The sequence below is a fragment of the Acinonyx jubatus genome, chromosome B4 (assembly GCF_027475565.1).
Source record: "Acinonyx jubatus isolate Ajub_Pintada_27869175 chromosome B4, VMU_Ajub_asm_v1.0, whole genome shotgun sequence".
Lineage (NCBI taxonomy): Eukaryota > Metazoa > Chordata > Mammalia > Carnivora > Felidae > Acinonyx > Acinonyx jubatus.
Genome location: NC_069387.1, coordinates 9,332,605 through 9,352,867, shown reverse-complemented (window position 1 = coordinate 9,352,867; position 20,263 = coordinate 9,332,605).

Genomic DNA, 20,263 nt, shown 5'->3' with positions numbered 1-20,263 from the left:
CTACCAAAACAGAAACAGGAAGAAATAGAAAATTTGAACAGACCCATAACCAGTAAGGAAATCAAATTAGTAATCAAAAACCTGCCAAAAAACAAGAGTCCAGGCCCAGACGGCTTTCCAGGGGAATTCTACCAAACATTTAAGGAAGAGTTAACCTATTCTCTTGAAGGTGTTCCAAAAAACAGAAATGGAAGGAAAACTTCCAAAAGTCTTTCTATTGAGCCAGCATTACCTTGATTCCAAAACCAGACAGAGACCCCACTAAAAAGGAGAACTAAAGGCCAATATCCCTGATGAACATGGATGCAAAAATCCTCAACAAGATATTAGCCCCCCGGATCCAACAATACATTGAAAAAATTATTCACCACAAGCAAGTGGGATTTATACCTGGGACACAGGGCTGGTTCAATATCCGCAAGACAATTAACGTGATTCATCATATCAATAAAAGAAAGGACAAGAACCATATGATCCTCTCAATAGATGCAGAGAAAGCATTTGACAAAATACAGCATCCTTTCTTGATAAAAACCTTCAAGAAGGTAGGGATAGAAGGAGCATACCTCGAGATCATAAAAGCCATATATGAACGGCCAAATGCTAATATCATCCTCAATGGGGAAAAACTGAGAGCTTTCCCCCTAAGGTCAGGAACAAGACAGGGATGTCCACTCTTGCCACTGTTATTCAACAACATAACATTAGCCTGTGCAATCAGACAACACAAAGAAATAAAAGGCATCCAAATCAGTCAGGAAGAGGTCAAACTCGCTTATCACAGATGATATGATACTCTATATGGAAAACCCAAAAGATTCCATCAAAAAACTTCTAGAATTGATTCATGAATTCAGCAAAGTTGCAGGATATAAAATCAATGCACATAAATTGGTTGCATTCCTGTACAACAACAATGAAGTGACAGAAAGAGAAATCAAGGAATCAATCCCATTTATAGTTGCACAAAAAAAATAAAATACCTAGGAATAAATCTAACTAAAGAGGTGAAAAATCTATACACTGAAAACTACAGAAAGCTTATGAAAGAAATGGAAGACACAAAAAAATGGAAAAAGATTCCATGCTCTTGAGTAAGAACAAATATTGTTAAAATGTTGCTACTACCCGAAGAAATCTACATATTCAATGCAATCCCTATCAAAATAACACCAGCATTCTTCACAGAGCTAGAACAAATAATCTTAAAATTTGTATGGAATCTGAAAAGACCCCGAATAGCCAAAGTGATCTTGAAACAGAACACCAAAGCAGGAGGCATCACAATCCTGGACTTCAAGCTATACTCCAAAGCTGTAATCATCAAGACAATATGGTACTGGCACAAGAACAGACACTTAGATCAATGGAACAGAATAGAGAACCCAGAAATGGACCCACCAACATATGGCCAACTAATCTTTGACAAAGCAGGAAAGAATATCCAATGGAATAAAGACAGTCTCTTCAGCAAGTGGTGCTGGGAAAACTGGACAGTGACATGCAGAAGAATGAACCTGGACCACTTTCTTACACCATTTACAAAAATAAACTCAAAATGGATGAAAGACCTCAATGTAAGACAGGAAGCCATCAAAATCCTCGAGAAGAAAGCAGGCAAAAATCTCTTTGATCTTGGCCACAGCAACTTCTTACTCAACACGTCTCCAGAGGCAAGGGAAACAGAAGCAAAAATGAACTATTGGGACCTCATCAAAATAAAAAGCTTCTGCACAGCAAAGGAAACAATCAGCAAAACTAAAAGGCAACCAACAGAATGGAAGAAGATATTTGCAAATGTCATATCAGATAAAGGGTTAGTATCCAAAATCTATAAAGAACTTATCAAACTCCACACCCAAAAAACAAATAATCCATTAAAAAATGGGCAAAAGACATGAATAGACTCTTCTCCAAAGAAGCCATCCAGATGGCCAACCGACACATGAAAAAATGCTCAACATCACTTATCATCAGGGAAATACAAATCAAAACCACACTGAGATACCACCTTACACCTGTTAGAATGGCTCACATTAACAACTCAGGCAACAACAGATGTTTGCAAGGATGAGGAGAAAGAGGACCTCTTTTGCATTGTTGGTGGGAATGCAAGCTGGTGCAGCCACTCTGGAAAACACTATGGAGGTTCCACAAAAAACTAAAAATAGAACTACCCTACGACCCAGCAATTGCAGTACTAGGCATTTAGCCACAGGATACAGGTGTGCTGTTTTGAAGGGACACATGCACCCCCATGTTTATAGCAGCACTATCAACAATAGCTAAAGTATGGAAAGAGCCCAAATGTCCATCGATGGATGAATGGATAAAGAAGATGTGGTATATATATACAATGAAGTATTACTCGGCAACCAAAAAGAATGAAATCTTGCCACATGGATGGAACTGGAGGGTATTATGCTAAGTGAAATTAGTCAGTCAGAGAAAGACAATAATCCTGACAAAATCAAGACAAAAATCACCCCTATGAGGACTTTAAGAGACAAAACAGATGAACATAAGGGAAGGGAAACAAAAACAATATAAAAACAGGGAGTGGGACAAAACAGAAGAGACTCATAAACATGGAGAACAAACTGAGGGTTATGGGAGGGGTTGTGGGAAGGGCAATGGGCTAAATGGGTAAGGGGCACTAAGGAATCTACTCCTGAAATCATTGTTTCACTTATGCTAACTAATTTGGATGTAAATTTAAAAAAATAAAAAATAAAACAATAAAACAAAAGAAATGCTAAAGGGGATTCTTTGAGTAGAAAGGAAAGACTATATGCAGAAGTAAGAAAAGTAGGTGGTGCAAAAAAGAAAAAAATAAGTATATCTATAAAAATCAGTCAAGGGACTCACAAAATGAAAGGATGTAAAGTATCATACGAGATACCTAAAATGTGGCAGGGAGAAGAGTGAAACTTTAGTGCTTTTAGAATGCATTCAAACTTAAGCAACCAAAAACTTAAAATAGACTGCTATCTGCATAAGATGTTAGGTATAAACCTAATAGCAACCACAAATCAAACCCAGTAATAGATAATATGAGAGAGCAGGGTGTGTGGAGAGAAAGAGAAGGGAGTCCAAATATATCACTAAAGAAAGCTAGCAAAATGTGAGAGTAGTGAGCAAGAGAAGAAAAAAGCTAAAAATAACTACAGAAACAACCATAAAACAAGTAACAAAATGGCAATAAGTTCATATATAACAATGATTACTTTGAATGTAAGTGGACTAAACACTCCAATCAAAAGACACAGCGTAATAGAGGGGATAAAAAAGCAAGACCCATCTATATGCTGCTTTAAAAAGACTCATTTAAGACCCAAACACACATGTACATTGCAAGTGAAGGGATGTAAAAACATGTATCATGAAAATGGAAGTGAAAAGAGAGCCAGGGTAGCAATACTTACATTAGAAAAAATAGATTTTTAAAACGAAGGTAAAATGACCCAAAGGAGGATACTACATAATCTTAAAGGGAACAATCCATCCAGAAGATATAACAATTATTTATGTACCCAACATGAAAGCACCCAAATTGATAAAGTGGCTAATAACAAACATAAAGGAAATAATTGACAGTAATACAAAAATAATAGGGGACTTTAACACCCCACTTACATTAATGAATAAATCATCCAAACAGAAAATCATCAAGGAAACATTGGACACATTGGAGCAGATGGATCTAACAGAGATATTCAAAACATTCCAACTGAAAAAAGCAGAATACAAATTCTTTTCAAATGTACATGGGAAATTCTCCAAAAATAGATAACATGTTAGGCCCAAAAAGACTCTGAACAAATAAAAAAAAATACTGAAGTCATATCATGCATCTTTTCTAACCACAACACTGAAAACTAGAAATGAACCACAAGAAAAAGTCTGTAAAGAACACAAATACATGGAGGATAAATCACACGCTACTAAACAATGAATGGGTCAACCAAGAATTCAAAGAGGAAAATAAAAAAGAAATACAAGGAAACAAATAAGAAGGAAAACACAATGGTCTAAAAATCTTTAGGATGCAGTAAAAGTTGTCCTAAGAGGGAGTTTTATAGCAATATAGGCTTAGCTCAAAAGCAAGGAAAATCTCAAATCAACAACCTAGCCTTAAACCTAAAGGACCTAGAAAAAGAAAAACGAACAAACCCAAAGCCAGTAGAAGTAAGGAAATCATAAAGATTAGAGCTGAAATAAATTAAATAGCTGGGGCACCTGGATGGCTTAGTTGGTTATGCGTCCAACTTCAGCTCAGGTCATGATTTCATGGCCCATAGGTTCAAGCCCAGCGTAGGGTTTTGTTATGACATCTCAGAGCCTGGAGCCTGCTTTGGAGTCTGTGTCTCCCTCCCTCTCTCTCTCTCTACTCCTCCCCCACTCACACTCTGTCTCTTTCAAAAATGAATAAATGTTAAAACAATTTTTTTAAAAAGAAATTAATTAAATAGGAATTAAAAAATCAATTAAACAGATCAATGAAGCCAGGATCTGGTTCTTTGAAAAGATCAACAAAACTGATAAACCTTTAGTCAGATTCATAAAAAAGAAAAAGAAAATAGTGAAAGGACTAAAAAAAAAAAAAAACACCAGAAATGAAAGAGGGGAAATAACAACTGACACCACATAAATACAAAGGAATATAAGAAAATATTATGAAAAATTATATTCCAACAAACTGCACAACCTAGAAGAAATGGATACCTTCCTAGAAACATGCAACCTCCCAAAACTGAATCAGTAAGAAATAGAAAATTTGAACATACCGATTACCAGCAATGAAATTGAATCAGTAATCAAAAAACTCACAGGGCACCTGGGTGGTTCAGTCTGTTAAGCATTTGACTTCAGCTCAGGCCATGGTCTCATGGTTTGTGAGTTCAAGCCTGACATTGAGCTCTCTGCCCTTAGTGCAGAATCATCTTAGGATCCTCTGTCCCTTTGTCTTTCTGCCTCTCTCCTGTGCATGCACATGTGTGTGCACTTTCTCTCTCAAATATGAATAAGCATTAACAACAACAACAAAAAAACTCACAACAAACAAAAGTTCAGGATCAGTTGCTTCACAGATGAATTCTACCAAACATTTAAAGAAGAGTTAATACCTATTCTTTTCAAACTATTCAAAAAATGGAAGAAGTAAAGCTTGTAAATTCGTTCTATGAAGTCAGCATTACCCTGATACACAAACCAGATAAGGATAGTGCAAAAAAGAGAACTACAGGCCAAATATCTGATGAATATAGATGCAAAAATTCCTCAAGAAAATATTAGGCAACTGAGTCCAACAATAAATTAAAAAAAAATCACTTACCATGATCAATTGAGATTTATTCCTGAATGCAAGGACAGTTCAATATTCTCAAATCAATCAAGGTGACACATCATGACAACAAAGAAGGAATAAAAATCATACGATCATTTCAATAGATGCAGAAAAAGCATTTAAGAAAGTCCAACATCAATTCATAATAAAAATTCTCAATAAAATAGGTTTAGAGGGAACATACCTCAACATGATAAAGGCCATATATGAAATACCCACAGTTAACATCATATTCGATGATGAAAAACTGAGAACTTTTTGCCTAAGATCAGGAATAAGACACGGATGTCCATTTTCATGTATTCTACTCAACATAATACTGGAAGTCCTAGCCACAGCAATCAGACAAGGCATCCACACTGGTAAGAAAGAAGTAAATCTTCACTATTTGCAGATGATATGATTCTATATATAGAAAACTCTTTCAAAAACTCCACCAAAAAACTACTAGAACTGATGAATGGATTCAATAAGGTTGCAGCATACAAAATCAATATATAAAAATCCATTGCATTTCTATACACTAATAATGAAGCAGCAGAAAGATAAATTAAAGAAATAATCCTATTTGCAAATTCACCCTAAGTAATAAAATATCTAGGAATAAACTTAACTAAGGAGGTGAAAGACGTCTATTCTGAAAACTATAAAACACCGATGAAAGAAATTAAAGGTGACACAAATAGATATTCCATTATCATGGATTGGGAGAACACATATTATTAAAAATGTCCATACTACCTAGTCCATGTATAGATTTAATTCAATCCCTATCAAAATACCAATAGCATTTTTCACAGAACTAGAATAAATCATCCTAAAATTTTCACAGAACCACAACAAAGCAGTCTTGAAAAAGAACAGAACTTGGATGTATCACAGGCCCATATATCACCTGCAAATCTGTAGTAATCAAAACAGTATGGTACTGATATAAAAACGGACACATAGATCATTAGAACAAAACAGAGAACCCAGAAATAAACCCAAAATTATATGGTCAGTTAATTTTCAACAAAGGAGGGAAGAATATGTAATGGGGAAAAGACAGTCTTTTCAACAAATAGTGCCAGGAAAACTGGACAGCTACATGCAACAGAATGAAACCAAACCACTTACTTATACCATACACAAAAATAAACTCCAAATGGATTAAAGACCTACATGAGAGACCTGAAACAATAAAAATCCTAGAAGAAAGCACAGACTTTAACTCCTCTGGCATTGGTTATAGCAATATATTTTTGGATATGTCTCCCCAAGCAAGAGAAACAAAAGCAAAAATAAACTACTGAGACTACATCAAAATAAAAATCTCCTGCACAGCAAAGTAAACAATCAACAAAACTAAAAGACAACCTATTGAATGGGAAAAGATATTTGCAAATGACTATCTGATAAGTTAGTACTCAAAATACATAAACTGCTTATACAACTCAACACAAAAAACACAAATAATCCAATTAAAAATGGGTAGAAGACATGAACAGACATTTCTCCAAAGAAGACATAACGATGGCAAACAGACACATGAAAAAATGCTCAACATTACTCATCATCAGGGAAATACAAATAGAAATCATAATGAGATATCACCCTTCACCTATCGGAATGGCTAAAAACCAAACCAAAACAAAACAAAACAAATAAACAAACAAACAAACAACAACACAAGAAACAGCAAGTATTGCCAAGGATGTGGAGAAAAAGGAACCCTCATGCATTGTTAGCAGGAATGCAAACTGGTGTAGCCACTATGGAAAACAGTATGCAGGTTCCTCAGAAAGTTAAAAATAGAACTATCCTAACATCTAGTACTCAAATTAGTATCCTAACATCTAGTACTCAAATCTGGGGTATTTACCCCAGAAATACAAAAACTTTAATTCAAAGGGATACATGCACCCCTATGTTTATAGCAGCATTATTTACAATAGCCAAATTATGGAACCAGCCCAACTGTCCTCTGATAGATGAATGGATAAAAAAGAGGTGGTATATATACAAAATGGAATATTATTCAGTCATAAAAAAGAATGAAATCTTGCCATTTGCAATGACATGGATTGTGCTAGAGAGCATTATACTAACCAAAATACCATATAGTTTCATTCATATATAGAGTATAAGAAACAAAAAAGAATAAGCAATGGAAGAAAAAGAGAGAGAGAGAGACCAACCAAGCAACAGACCCTTAACTAAACAGAACAAAGTGATGGTTACCAGAGGGGAGGTAGCTGGGGGGATAGGTTAACCAGGTGATGGGGATTAAGGAGTGTACTTGTTGTGATGAGCACCAGGTGTTGTACGGAAGTAATGGATCACAATATTGTACACTTGAAACTAATATTACATGGTATTTTAATTATACTGGAATTAAAAAAAATAAATTTTTAAAAAATTAAAAAAAACCAGCATCACCTTGTTTATTATAGCATTATTTACAATAGCCAAGACATGGAAGCAATCTGTTTCCAGTGATGGGTGAACACGTAAAGAAAATGTGGGATAGATATATGTGTGCACATGCTCATGCACATGCACACATGTGTGCGCATGCACACACACAGAGACAATGAAATATTATTCAGCCATAAAAAAGAAGAAAATTTTGACAACTACAACAAGATGAATGCACCTTGAAGGCATTATGGTAAGTAAAATATGTTGGAGAAAGAAATACAGATACCATATGATCTCCTTTATATGTGGAAAGTAAAAATAAAAAATAAACAATAACAACAACAACAAACTTATAGATACAGAGACAAGATTGGTGATTACCAGAACTGGGCACAGAGGGAGAAAATGGATGAAAGTGGTCAGAAGATACAAACTTCTAATTGTGAGATAAATGAGTCCCAGTGATGTAATGTAAGGAGTGGTGTCTCAAGTTAATAATGCTGTAGTGTACAATTAAAAGTCACTAACACAGTCAATGCTAAAAGTTCTCCTCACAAGGAAAAGCAATTTTTAATTATGTGTGGGGGTGGGTTCACAATATATCCACATATCAAATCATTATATTGTATACCTGAAACTAATATAATGCTATATGTCAATTATATCTCAATTAAAATAAGAAAAAAACAAAAATATGATCTTGATACCATCAATGATTATGTTAGATTTTCAAGAGAGGGACAGAGAGCCAAATGTATCAACTTTCTTGACATCCTAATATAGGACCTAGAATAAACATTAAGTTCTTATACTTAGTGGTCATTTTCCAAAATGCTCAGATATATTTAGCTGATTATGACAGAAATACAAACTTATAGGTAAAAATGGTGTGCGGTTGAGCTGATAGTGACTCACTCATCATTTCCATAAGAATGTCACCACTAATCTATTAAAAAAGTACAGCTTTTTATTTCCTTGGAAGCCTTGGGGCTGGCGTGGGTGACTGTAAAATTTCTAAGGCATTTGGGAGGGAGCAGATTGATTCTGACAATTATGCTTATAGGCAGAGGCGGGGGGGTGTAGTACCTTGCCTCTTTTCTTGCTATGAATTCTGGAAAACTAAAGAGCGGCTTGGAATTCAATCAGTAAGACTTTGACCTTTATAAGTCAATTTTTAAATTAGGGTATCAAGTCTCTGGAATTCAGAAATACTTATTTTTATTTTCTCTTGCATTCCAATTAATGCTCTTGACAAGGTTATATTTATTGAATGTGGACTATTAGGCAGGCACTATGGGAAATAAAAGGCCTGCAGTAATATGTGAAACAAAAAAAAACCCAAAAAACAAAACTCCATGCCAGGCACTAATCTAAGGGCATGTCACCTGTTTTTTCAGTCAATCCTTATAGGAACCCTGTGAGGTTAGTACTATTTTGATCCCATTTTATAATTGAAACAAACAAACAAACAAAAACAACCAAACCTGAGGTACAAATATATTTACATTTTGTAATGTGTACAACAAATGAGTGGAAAAGCCTCAGCGCTATTACATGATTCTATTATTGAAGACATGTGTACATGCTTGTGTGACATAAAATAATCACAAATATTCATCACTACTCAGTGGTAGAATTATAGCACTATTGCATTTTAGAACTATATCTTCATTCATTAGAGTTGGTGAGCAACATGCTTACAACTGTAAGATATGCATCTTTAATGTATGCAGACAGACTTGGGACCCCTCTCTTAGCTCTACGTCTACAATTATTTATGGGGCTGAACTATTGCGTGCCCCATGGGAATCTCAATTTCATCATCTCCAAGCCCCACTACCTGCTCCAGACATGCTCTCTCTCTCTTTTTAATGCTTATTTGAGAGAGAGAGAGAGTATGTGTGAGTAGGGGAGGGACAGAGAGAGAGGGAGAGAGAATCCCAAGCATTCTCTCCAGCTGGGCTCAAGCTCATGAACAGTGAGATCATGACCTGAGCTGAAGTCAAGAGTCGGCCACTTTACCAACTGAGCCACCCAGGTGCCCCAGACGTGCTCTTCTTTCTATAACCATGTTTCAGTGAACTGAAGTGTCATCCAAACCCAAATCCTGAGTTGTCTTTGAATAATCCTTCTGATTTATTTTATATCCCATCAATAAATGTTCCTGTCAATTCAATCTTCTAATTATTTCTCAGACACTCTGTGGCAATCACATTTTCGTGGGAGTAAATGCTGAGCTGGAGACATGAGTTCAAGCAGTTCATTCAGGGGTTTCCCCTGTGAAACATACAGAGGGAAAGAAGCGGAATTGGATAATAATGGCCATTGGGTTGGGTGGCAAACCTGAGAGGGTGGGGGGTTTCAGACAATAAGGCAGATTTTTCAAAATCTAAGTCAATCCAATATCCAATAAGGAACCTAGTAGTGGGACTGACCATTACAAGAGTCCCATGTTGGGCAAAAATGCCCTGATCCCAGTGTTGTAGCTATGCTGGGGTTCCCCGGGATGAGCACGATCTTAATTGAAACCCTGCAGTAGATCTCGAAGACTCCAGCTGGAGCGGGTTGGCGAACTTGAAGCTGAGTATCAAGTTCTTTCTTGAAGACAAACCTGAGTGACATACCAATGGATCCCACATACCCGCTCTCTTCCAAGTTTTGCTATTACTGATCCCACATACCTGCTCTCTTCCAAGTTTTGCTATTTCACTCATATGACCGCAGTGGTTTCCTAACTGGTCCTAACTTGACTCTCTTCTTGCCTACCTCCAATCCATACTCCACAATGCCACCACAGTCATCTTTCCAAAGAGCAAATGTGAAAAAGTAATTCCCCTCTTAAAACATGTTAAAATATTATAGCTTCATAATATAACATGCATGGTCCTTCATGAATAGATTACCTGCTTGGCTTTAACCACTACTCCCCGGCCATGTACAAAGAAGATGTCATTCCAACATCATCTCTTTTTAAGAAATGTTCCCTGACTTCCTCAGCCTGTGGTCCATCTTTTGCTTCTTTATTTGTTTTCCTCTTTAGAATGTAGGTTCATTCAAGGCAGGAAACACATGTTTCACCTTCCTTAAAACTCATGCTGAGCTCACTGCCTGGAACTTATACCCCAAAATACATTTATTAATTAAATAATATGGGTAAAAGTGACATTTAATTGAAGATGAAGTCTCCAGAGGATTGATATATTTTATAATTCTAGTTTTATAATTAAAAAGAAAATTTATTGATTCTACCCCATTATCAATAATAAATATAATTTAAAAAATCAGTACTATACAATTAAAAATATAAAACATGCTTGCTTACATTCAAGGTAGGCAATGTATTAGGGATTTTTAAAAACGCCATGTTTAGTTGTCTATTTTTTGAGGGGAATGCATGATAATTCATTTAGATTTGATTCTGTAAGTGCTATTCAGTTTTATTTTAGTGACTAAACTATAGGCACGTCTGAGGGAAAATAAGTGTCAGGCTTCGAAGGAGATGGAACATATTGTAAGATGCAATAAAAATTCTATTTAATTAATATGTATACAAATATCTGGTCATTATGTGGAGAACAAATTTAAGATTCCCTTTTTTTAATGTTTCTATGCAGAAACTTACATGTATTCTCACTATAAGATATTAAAAAAATCTTTACTTTTAGATTCTTCCCCCCAATTTTCTTTTAGCGGGAAGAAAATAAACATTTATTTTCTTTCACCCCCTCCCCCTCCCTTTGCCCCTCTCCCTTTTCCTTCCTTCCTTCCTTCCTTCCTTCCTTCCTTCCTTCCTTCCTTCCTTCCTTCCTTCCTTCCTTCCCTTCTTCCTTCCTCCCTTCCTTTCCTTTTTGATTAAGAGTACTACCTATGGGAAGAGAGTGTGTTGTTTCACAGGTCAGCAACTGCATCACTACTTCCATTTTCATCAGACTAAAAAACGGTATAGAAAATATAGGAGGAAATGAAAGATGGTGGCTGAGACCTGGCTATCTACACTACTCAGGGTGAAATTCTCAGAACAGGGGAGAATGATCCCGGGAGGTCAGTGGAGAAACTGAAATACGGAGAGGCCAGCTCTGGAGTAAAGTTAAACCTTACAGAAAAGGTGGGGAGAAGTCCCATTTCTTCCTGTGACCTCTGCCTGATCCACAGGTATAGTGTAAAGTCTTGACAGTGGTTTTTTTGTTTGTTTTGTAATGCAAGGATCTGACTTAAGCTTTGTTTGCTGTCTCCAATAAACACATTCTGAGCCACACCCCTATATAAAGACCTGGGCCACTTTGCCTATCTGAGCCTCGTTCACTTTATTTTTTTTTAACTTATTTATTAAAAAACTTTTATTTTGTGTGAGTGAGAGAGACAGCTGCGAAAGCAGGGGGCTCTGTGCTGTCAGCATAGGGCCCAATGTGGGGAACAGGGGTGTTGGGGGGTAGGGTTTGATCTCATTAACTGTGAGATCATGACCTGAGCTGAAAATCAAGAGTCAGATGCTTAACCAACTGAGCCATCCAGGCGCCCTAGGCTCCTTCATTTTAGAGATCTTTGTTGATTTCAATAATTGGTCCTTTGGGCCACTGTTTTCTCTACTTGTGTTTCAAATTCCCGCTCTTATGTTTCAAACTCACCAATAAAGAGGGAGCCCACAAAGCCCAAGGCACCCTCATCCTCAACTCCAATAAAAGCAGAACCACAGGCCTGTGCTTTCGCTCACTCTCTCTCTCTCCCTTTGACCTTGCTGTGTGGCCTCAGGTGTGCTGTGCAATTTCCAGGTCTTGTAAGTAATAAACCTTTATTTATTTATTTATTTTCAAAGTTTCCTGCTGGTTGTTGCTGAAGGGCATCTTGCAATCCTAAGAACCACAAGGGTCAGTCCAGTCACTGCATTGGTTTGGAAAGGGGAGATGTCTGTGGGAAGCTCACAGGGGACCAGGTGAGTGCCCCCAGGCATTTCTCAGTGACAGCATCACTAGTGATGGGCTGAAACTGGCACAAAACAACAGCTGTCTATTACTGAGAGATGTATCTCCTAATATTGCTCCACTTGGCAACCCTTCTGCTTCATGATTTCTTTTTCTTTTTTAACGTTTATTTATTTTTGAAGGTGAGAGAGAAACAGAGCATGAGCAGGGAAATAGCAGAGAGAGAGGGAGACACAGAATCCGAAGCAGACTCCAGGCCCTGGGCTGTCAGCACAGAGCGGGACACAGGGCTTGAACTCACAAACTGTGGGATCATGACCTAAGCCGAAATCGGACACTTAATCGACTGAGCCACCCAGGTGCCCCTCTGTATCATGATTTCTAGCCAAAGTTCATCCTACAACCCCTCATTCCCTCCCCTCCACCAACATGCTCACATTCAGCTGGTAACTTTGACCTTGAGCCCTATCGACTTTTCAGGTTTCTACTAAACAGCTCTGGCATTTGGGGTTCTCTTCAGACTTATTGCAATCCTGCTCATTCAACAAAAATTTATGATGAACATCTATTAAATATCTAGATCTCTGGATACAAAGATGAATAGGATGCATTCCTGGCCTAAAAAACTCACAGCCTAGAGGCAAATATGGAAAACATGCTTTAAAAGACCAAATTTAAATAATAGCACATTTTAAAAGAACACATCACCAAGAGTGCATTTTAGACAACATTAAATTTCATTAAGAATCTCTCACATTACATTCAAATGCAAGTAGAGAAAATTAGATCCATATAGATATAAATATACTTTTGCTCCTAGGAAACATAGTTTTTAAGTCCACAATATGCCCCTCTTGGCATTAAAAAGCCAAAGAGAGGTAGAGAAGTGTTATTATTTGTAATATGAATGTGCATTAAACATCTGCTTTATGTAAACAAATAAGAAAAGATCCAATAAACAATGGAGTCTCCCCTGTGTAGGCCTTAGACATAAACTTTTGTTTTGATGCTGTTTGACTATACTATAGCAATTTTGATATCCAACCAAGCTTACTAAAATGGGAGTTTTACCTTAAATGGATTTCAAACTAATATGCCAATTATGCCATGTCTAATATGGCATGTTCTTCTCTTACATGAAATACAGTAAGACAGGGTTATTTTCGCAGAAGTCAGGTAATACGCTTATGTTCTGCAATACTCTTTGTGATTACAGAAACAAGAAAGCACAAGTCTTAAGGACTACTAATTGATTTTTATATAAAATTGGTGCTATCTCAATGACATAAAATAAGCATGGTTAAAATTATACTGTGGAAAACAAGAATTTGGGTTAAAATATACGATGGGCTACGTGAATATAGTATAGCATTGCACTAGGTTTGTTACACTCTGACATTAGAAATATTACTACTATTTATCTCACAGAGACATAGTTATACATTATAATAAAAGCCATAGAAATAATATATGTTGCTAATTTTTTGTTTTATAACTTTTTCATATAATGAATGGTGGCAAGCCTGGGGTTGCCATGCTGTCATTGACTCGTTGAATGGCAATACTGGGAGTTGGGCAATGTAGCAACTTTGTGGTGCCCACAGCCATTCTGAATGTCTGATTTAACTACTCTAGAAATTACAGAGTTCTTAAATAACAACTTATGCTGAGCAGTATGGGAGGCATGAAGATAACAGTAACATTGCTTTGGCTTCTAGAATCATGGAACAGATAGACACAGACTAGAGTTTTTGTCTTCAAAGGTTACCCATTTCTCTTTTTCTGTTATCCCATTTTTGTTTATCTGTAGGCTTGGGTTGACTTTGTTTTGTAATGGTTTCTGTTTTAAAAGGAAGCATATTAGAAGTGCTTCTCTGAGTTAGAATCGTGTCTCCATTTTGAGGTTATCCCATGGACTCCTGGGTGCTGATGTTTACATGAACTCAACCACCTTCTGCTATGCCTTCCTTCTTCCAATTTACCCTAACACCTAATGATGCCCAGTATCTTAATTCCTGCTGTGTCCATCAAGGTCTCTAACTGACCACCATGTCATGGTTTCTGGTAATGAAGGGGTCCTTATCCTTGCTCGTTCCTGTGGCAAAGAGCAGCAATATTAATTTACCCAATAACTCTAGGATTCCTCTTAGACTGAGAACCATCAATATGTTTTTTTTTTGTTTGTTTGTCTGTTGTTTTTTGTGTTTTTTTTAAATGCCATGATAAAACTTCTTTAGATGTGAAAGTTTGAGACTTGTGGGCATGACTTGAAAGGTTACTAGAGGTAGAGTGCTAACAAATATACCTTATACAATAAATTAGTAGGATTTTTTTAGTCAGGAATAAACAGGAGAAACAAGAAGGAAGTGGTCCATTAATCAAGGAGAAAAAAGTAAAATCCTGTGGAGATAGGAGGTCAAGAGAGAAATTCCAAAGGTCAGGGAGGCCATATAACTTTTAAGAATAAAGGTATTCTGACATTCAGTTTTTAGTTATGTCAAGTGTTCTAATATAAAAAGCCCCATCATCTCAAAATATCCACAAGCAGCTATTACTCACATAGCATTATATCAGTCATATTTTAGAGAATGAAGAATTCAGGTAGTGTTCGGAATGAGTGTTGAGTGGGGCTACAAAGAAGCAGCAGGTATGAAGGTAGACTCATCTTTGAATTCTTTTGAAATAGGAATTTACAGACCGAGATGATTAGGAACACATATCCTACCGCCAGTAGGTGCAGTAACCAAGATGGGATCAGTCCGTGAGAGTCGATTGTTAAATTTTCAGAAATGTTGTGAGCGTCTCATTAAAATTAGTCACTATTAAAAGTAACTTATATAAACATAATTAAATAAATTCTATTTGAAAGAGAAGTAATAAATAATCAAAACATCACTTCCTAAGAATTTTAGTACTTTTTAATATTATTTATAGATTTTATTTATGTCTACTGTATCTCTACGGTAGAAATACAAGATAAGCAGGTGCAATCATGCATCTCTTCTCCACTACAGAATCAGTAATAGCTTGAATTTTGAAAGTCTTTTTTAAATGTTTATCTATTTGTGAGAGAGAGAGAGAGACAGAGAGAGACAGAGAGACAGAGAGAGAGGTAGGGGAGGGGCAGAGAGAGAGGGAGACACAGTATCTGAAGCAGGCTTCAGCCTCTGAGCCGTCAGCACAGAGTCTGATATGGGGCTCAAACCCACGGACTGTGAGATCATGACCTGAGCTGAAGTCAGACGCTGAACCGACTGAGCCATCCAGGCACTCCTGTGCCTGAATTTTGTATTTGAAATTTTGTTTTTGAAATTGGCTATGATGGGAGTATTTACACCAGGGACACTGAAATGCTAAAAATCAGACATTTTTTTGGGAAGCCAGGTTGTTAAATATTTACCAGTAATCACTGCTCACTACTCAGCTCACACACAAGATATTCAAGGATTTAGCAATAAGTGTTAGTCCAGGGCATGTTGGGAAAGAAATTAGAGGACCAAAAAAAAAAAATCTCCAGGGACCAAGTAACACCTGTAAGAGCTGAGTCACATGCTGAATTTCATGACTTCACCTTGTATTTCAGTTCATGGTTCTTGAATCTTGAATCTGGAACTTGAAATCTGTGCTCTTACTGCCCCCTAAATCCAAACCCCAGTTCTACTGAAACATCTCATTTCTAATCTTCTGTTTTCAAACTGAAGTCACAAAGATATTTTTATCCTTTTTGAGTGGGTTTAGTAATGTTAAGAAATTGTACTTCTGACAAAGAAGATGATAACTCTCTATAACTACATTATGGTTATTAGTATTTAAAATTTTGTTAGTATTTATTTGTTTTCGAGAGAAACAGAGACAGAGAGACAGAGAGAGAAAGAAAGAGACAGAAAATGGGCAGGAGGAGGGGCAGAGAGACAGAGGGAGACACAGAATCCGAAGCAGGGTCCAGGCTCTGAGCTGTCAGCACAAAGCCTGATGCAGGGCTCAAACTCACGAGCCTTGAGATCATGACCTGAGCCGAAATCTGACACTCAACAGGCATCCCTATGTTTATGGTATTTTAAAAGCCTGTACTAGATTTATATATTTTATCATTTTCTGGCTTTATATTACATCCCCCAAATCATGCTTATTGGCTTTTTCTTTGTGGATTAGGTTAACCAGACAGGATAATACAGAAACAGCTAACAGATGTTTGATTAATGGATCATTTGTCTATCTTTCCGTATCATTTCCTCATCTCCTATTTTCATTATCCCATAGCTAAAGTCACTTCTGACTTGCAAGTTCCAGCCTACACTGCCCTGAGCTCTGATGGAAGTAGAAGGGAAGCTCCAACCTCCTGACAGGATTATATACTGTATAAGTCTCATGGTTTGTGAATCACTGACTAGTGCAGGGATGAGGGTGTGGGCTCTGAAGCTAAAATGATTCCAATTTTTGCCCCTTTACTAGATAGCTAGGTCACCTTGGGTATCTCTCTCAAACTTTCTAAGGTTTAGTTTCCTCATCTATAAAGTATGGACAATAGTGTTTTCTGTTTCATAAGTATATTAGTTTCCTATGGTGGCCATAACAAATCACCACAAACCTGGGGGCCTTAGACATCAGAAATTCAATTACTCATGGTTCTGAAGGCCAGAAGTCCAAAATCCGGGTACTGTAAAGGACACACTTCCTCTAGGTGCTCTAGGGGAGATTCTGTTCCTTGACTCTTCCAGCATCTTGGTGGTTACTATTGTCCCTTGGTTGTGGCTGTATCACTCTGATCTTTGCCTCCTGTGTATGTCCCTTGAAAGGACACCTGCCAGTGGATAGGGCCCGCTGGATCATCAAGAATGACCTCAAGATCCTTAATTACATCTGCAAAGGCTTTTTTTTTTTTTACCCCCCAGTAAGGTAACAGTTACAGGTTCTGGAGATTAGGACCTGATATACCTTTTAGGGAGCCACGAAACAACCCATAGAATGGGATTATAAGAATTCAGTGAGTGAGTACAGATAAAATGCTTAGAAAAGTTACTTGTACAAGACAGGCAATCATTAAATATTTTTCCTCTTCCATTTCCTCTCCTCCAACTCTGTCCCTCCTCTTCTCTGACTTCTGTTTTCTTCTTTCTCTTTATCATAATCACCAAGTTTCCATATTTAGTTCTAAGTCTCAGGATACCCCTTGGACAAAGCTAACCTCAATTTTGATGTTGGGGGTTCTGGAGAATTATTCAACTTGAACCCTTTAAGTTCAAATGAACATCTGTCCTTTGTCAGTGTTTCAGAATGACAAACTGTCATTCGGAATGACAGGCAGTCTGACTGCCTGCCTAAGAACATCTATCTCTTACGCTTGGTTGTCCTGCTCTTTCCAGTCTATCTTCAGGGCCTGTGTGACTACCCCTGGCCTTCAAACACATGAGTCACACTTCTGAATGCTTCCAGCAATGATTATGACTTGAAATAACTACATGCTTTGTATTAGGCACACTTACTCTTTGCCAGAACCCAGCTTCCAGATGTCTCCACTTGCCTGACTTAGAGACACCAATGACAATCATGCTCTGAGACAACTATATACCATGCATTATGTATTTCCCCCTCGTAACTTCTTTGCTGTCATTTCTCAAAGGAGGATCGGCTAACTTAGTTCCAGATCCATCCTAGTAGGGAAGCCTGTGGAACCTTGGCTTCTCTGTCCCACTTTATGTCTAGGGAGACAACACAGAGTGACCCTGGACAAACTTGACATGTAATGGACTACTAGCAGCTAGGCTAAATTCCAAAAAGTTGAGGATTTTGAATAGTTTAATAGTTTCTTGACATTTGGAGGGAGGTGTATTGAAGGAAGAAGGAAATGGTTTGCAACTGAGAATATGTGAATGTCCAGTAATTCAGAGAGTCACCCATGAGTTACACTGGCAAACATGCTGATTTTAGAGGAAGGTAAAATTTGACTACTTCCAAATTCAAATAATAAAAATAATACTTTCCCTCAAAATTTAAGAGCAGAACTCTCTTTTTCAAAGAAGTGGGAAATACACACACACACACACACACACACACACACACACACTGCATATATATATTGCATATATATATATAGCATATATATATATGTACATGTATATGTATACATATATATGTATATATATATGCAGTATATATATACTATATAAATATATATATGTATATATATATGCAGTATATATATATACTATATAAATATATATATATTGTTAAAACTTCAGCATTGTGTAACCTATTTACTACACTAGAAAGAACTCTGTTATATTTATTGTTTTATGTTGTCATTAATTCTTAATTTTACATCACAGATTTTACTGTGGATGAGTCCTTACTTTTTAGGGGTTATCTAGACAACTTTACCTGACATTCATTTTACTAAGGAGAAAAAAAAAAAAAAGGATTTCAGATCAAGTTGCCTCAAGGGATTATTCCCTGATGTATAGAAATGACTTTAAAACAAAAGGTACATTATCTAAGGGCTGCAATGCATTAAAAGGGATTGTAGTAACAAGGAAAAATCTGGTAGGATTAGCTCACTGCAATACCATATTGCACAATATTTTCAAGTTTAGTCATATTATACTACATTGAACTTTTCAGTTTATTGACTTTCTGTACATTCTTGTTAACATAGTGTAATGGCTGTTCAGAAAAGCTCTAAATTGAAAAAAAACACCTAAAGCTAGGAAAGTAACTTTTAAAGTCCTACTAATTAAATGTCGTCACTGGGTGGTAGTTTCCTCCATTCTGTATTATTTTTCTGGTATTTTAGGAAGTTAATGCAACTTGTTTAATGAACAGAGAGGTGTGATTTGCTTCCTACATCTGGAAGTCAGCTTCAGAAGGACTCTTTTCAATTTATCCTCTCATGACATCAGCAGGATTTTTTTTTCTCTTCTGTAAACAGTAATAGAATCCTCATTGTCCTACCAGGACTTTGGATATTACCATAGAATGTTTATCCTCCCCTGCTGAAGCCATACCCTAGTTGTAATATCCTTACTTCCTTACTTATGTTTATTTCATCATCATTCTCCTGGAAACCAAGATTTGAAATATAAACCTTATTCCTCATCATTGTAACATTTAGAATATGCTCCAGCTCCAAGTGACTCAAAACCTCCCAAAACAGTGGCTAAAAGCAATTAAAGTCCATTTTTGTCTCATGTTCAAGATGTCTGGATTCAGGTAAAGCAGGGCTAGAATGACATGCCACAGTTTTAGAAACCAAGGCTCCTCCTCTCTTTTATATCTCCAACATCCTCACTCAGCATGTGGCTTTTGCTTCATGGTGTCTGTTAGCTACTCATGCTCCAGCCATCCAACCTTCATTCCTACAAAGAAGGGGCAAAGAAAGACATGCCCCCATTCCCAGTTCTTCATGTAAGGAGCTTAGAAGTCACCGATCTATCCTTCCAGTAAGCAAAAAGTTGAACTGATTGAAAATCAACAACTCTTCTTGAATCTGTAAGACAGGTGAGGAAACAGGGCAAATCACTCTCCCCAGTACTGCCGACACAGATGGGGAGTTGTGTATTACTCATGCAGGATGAAGGAGCAGAAAGCAATGTGGGAA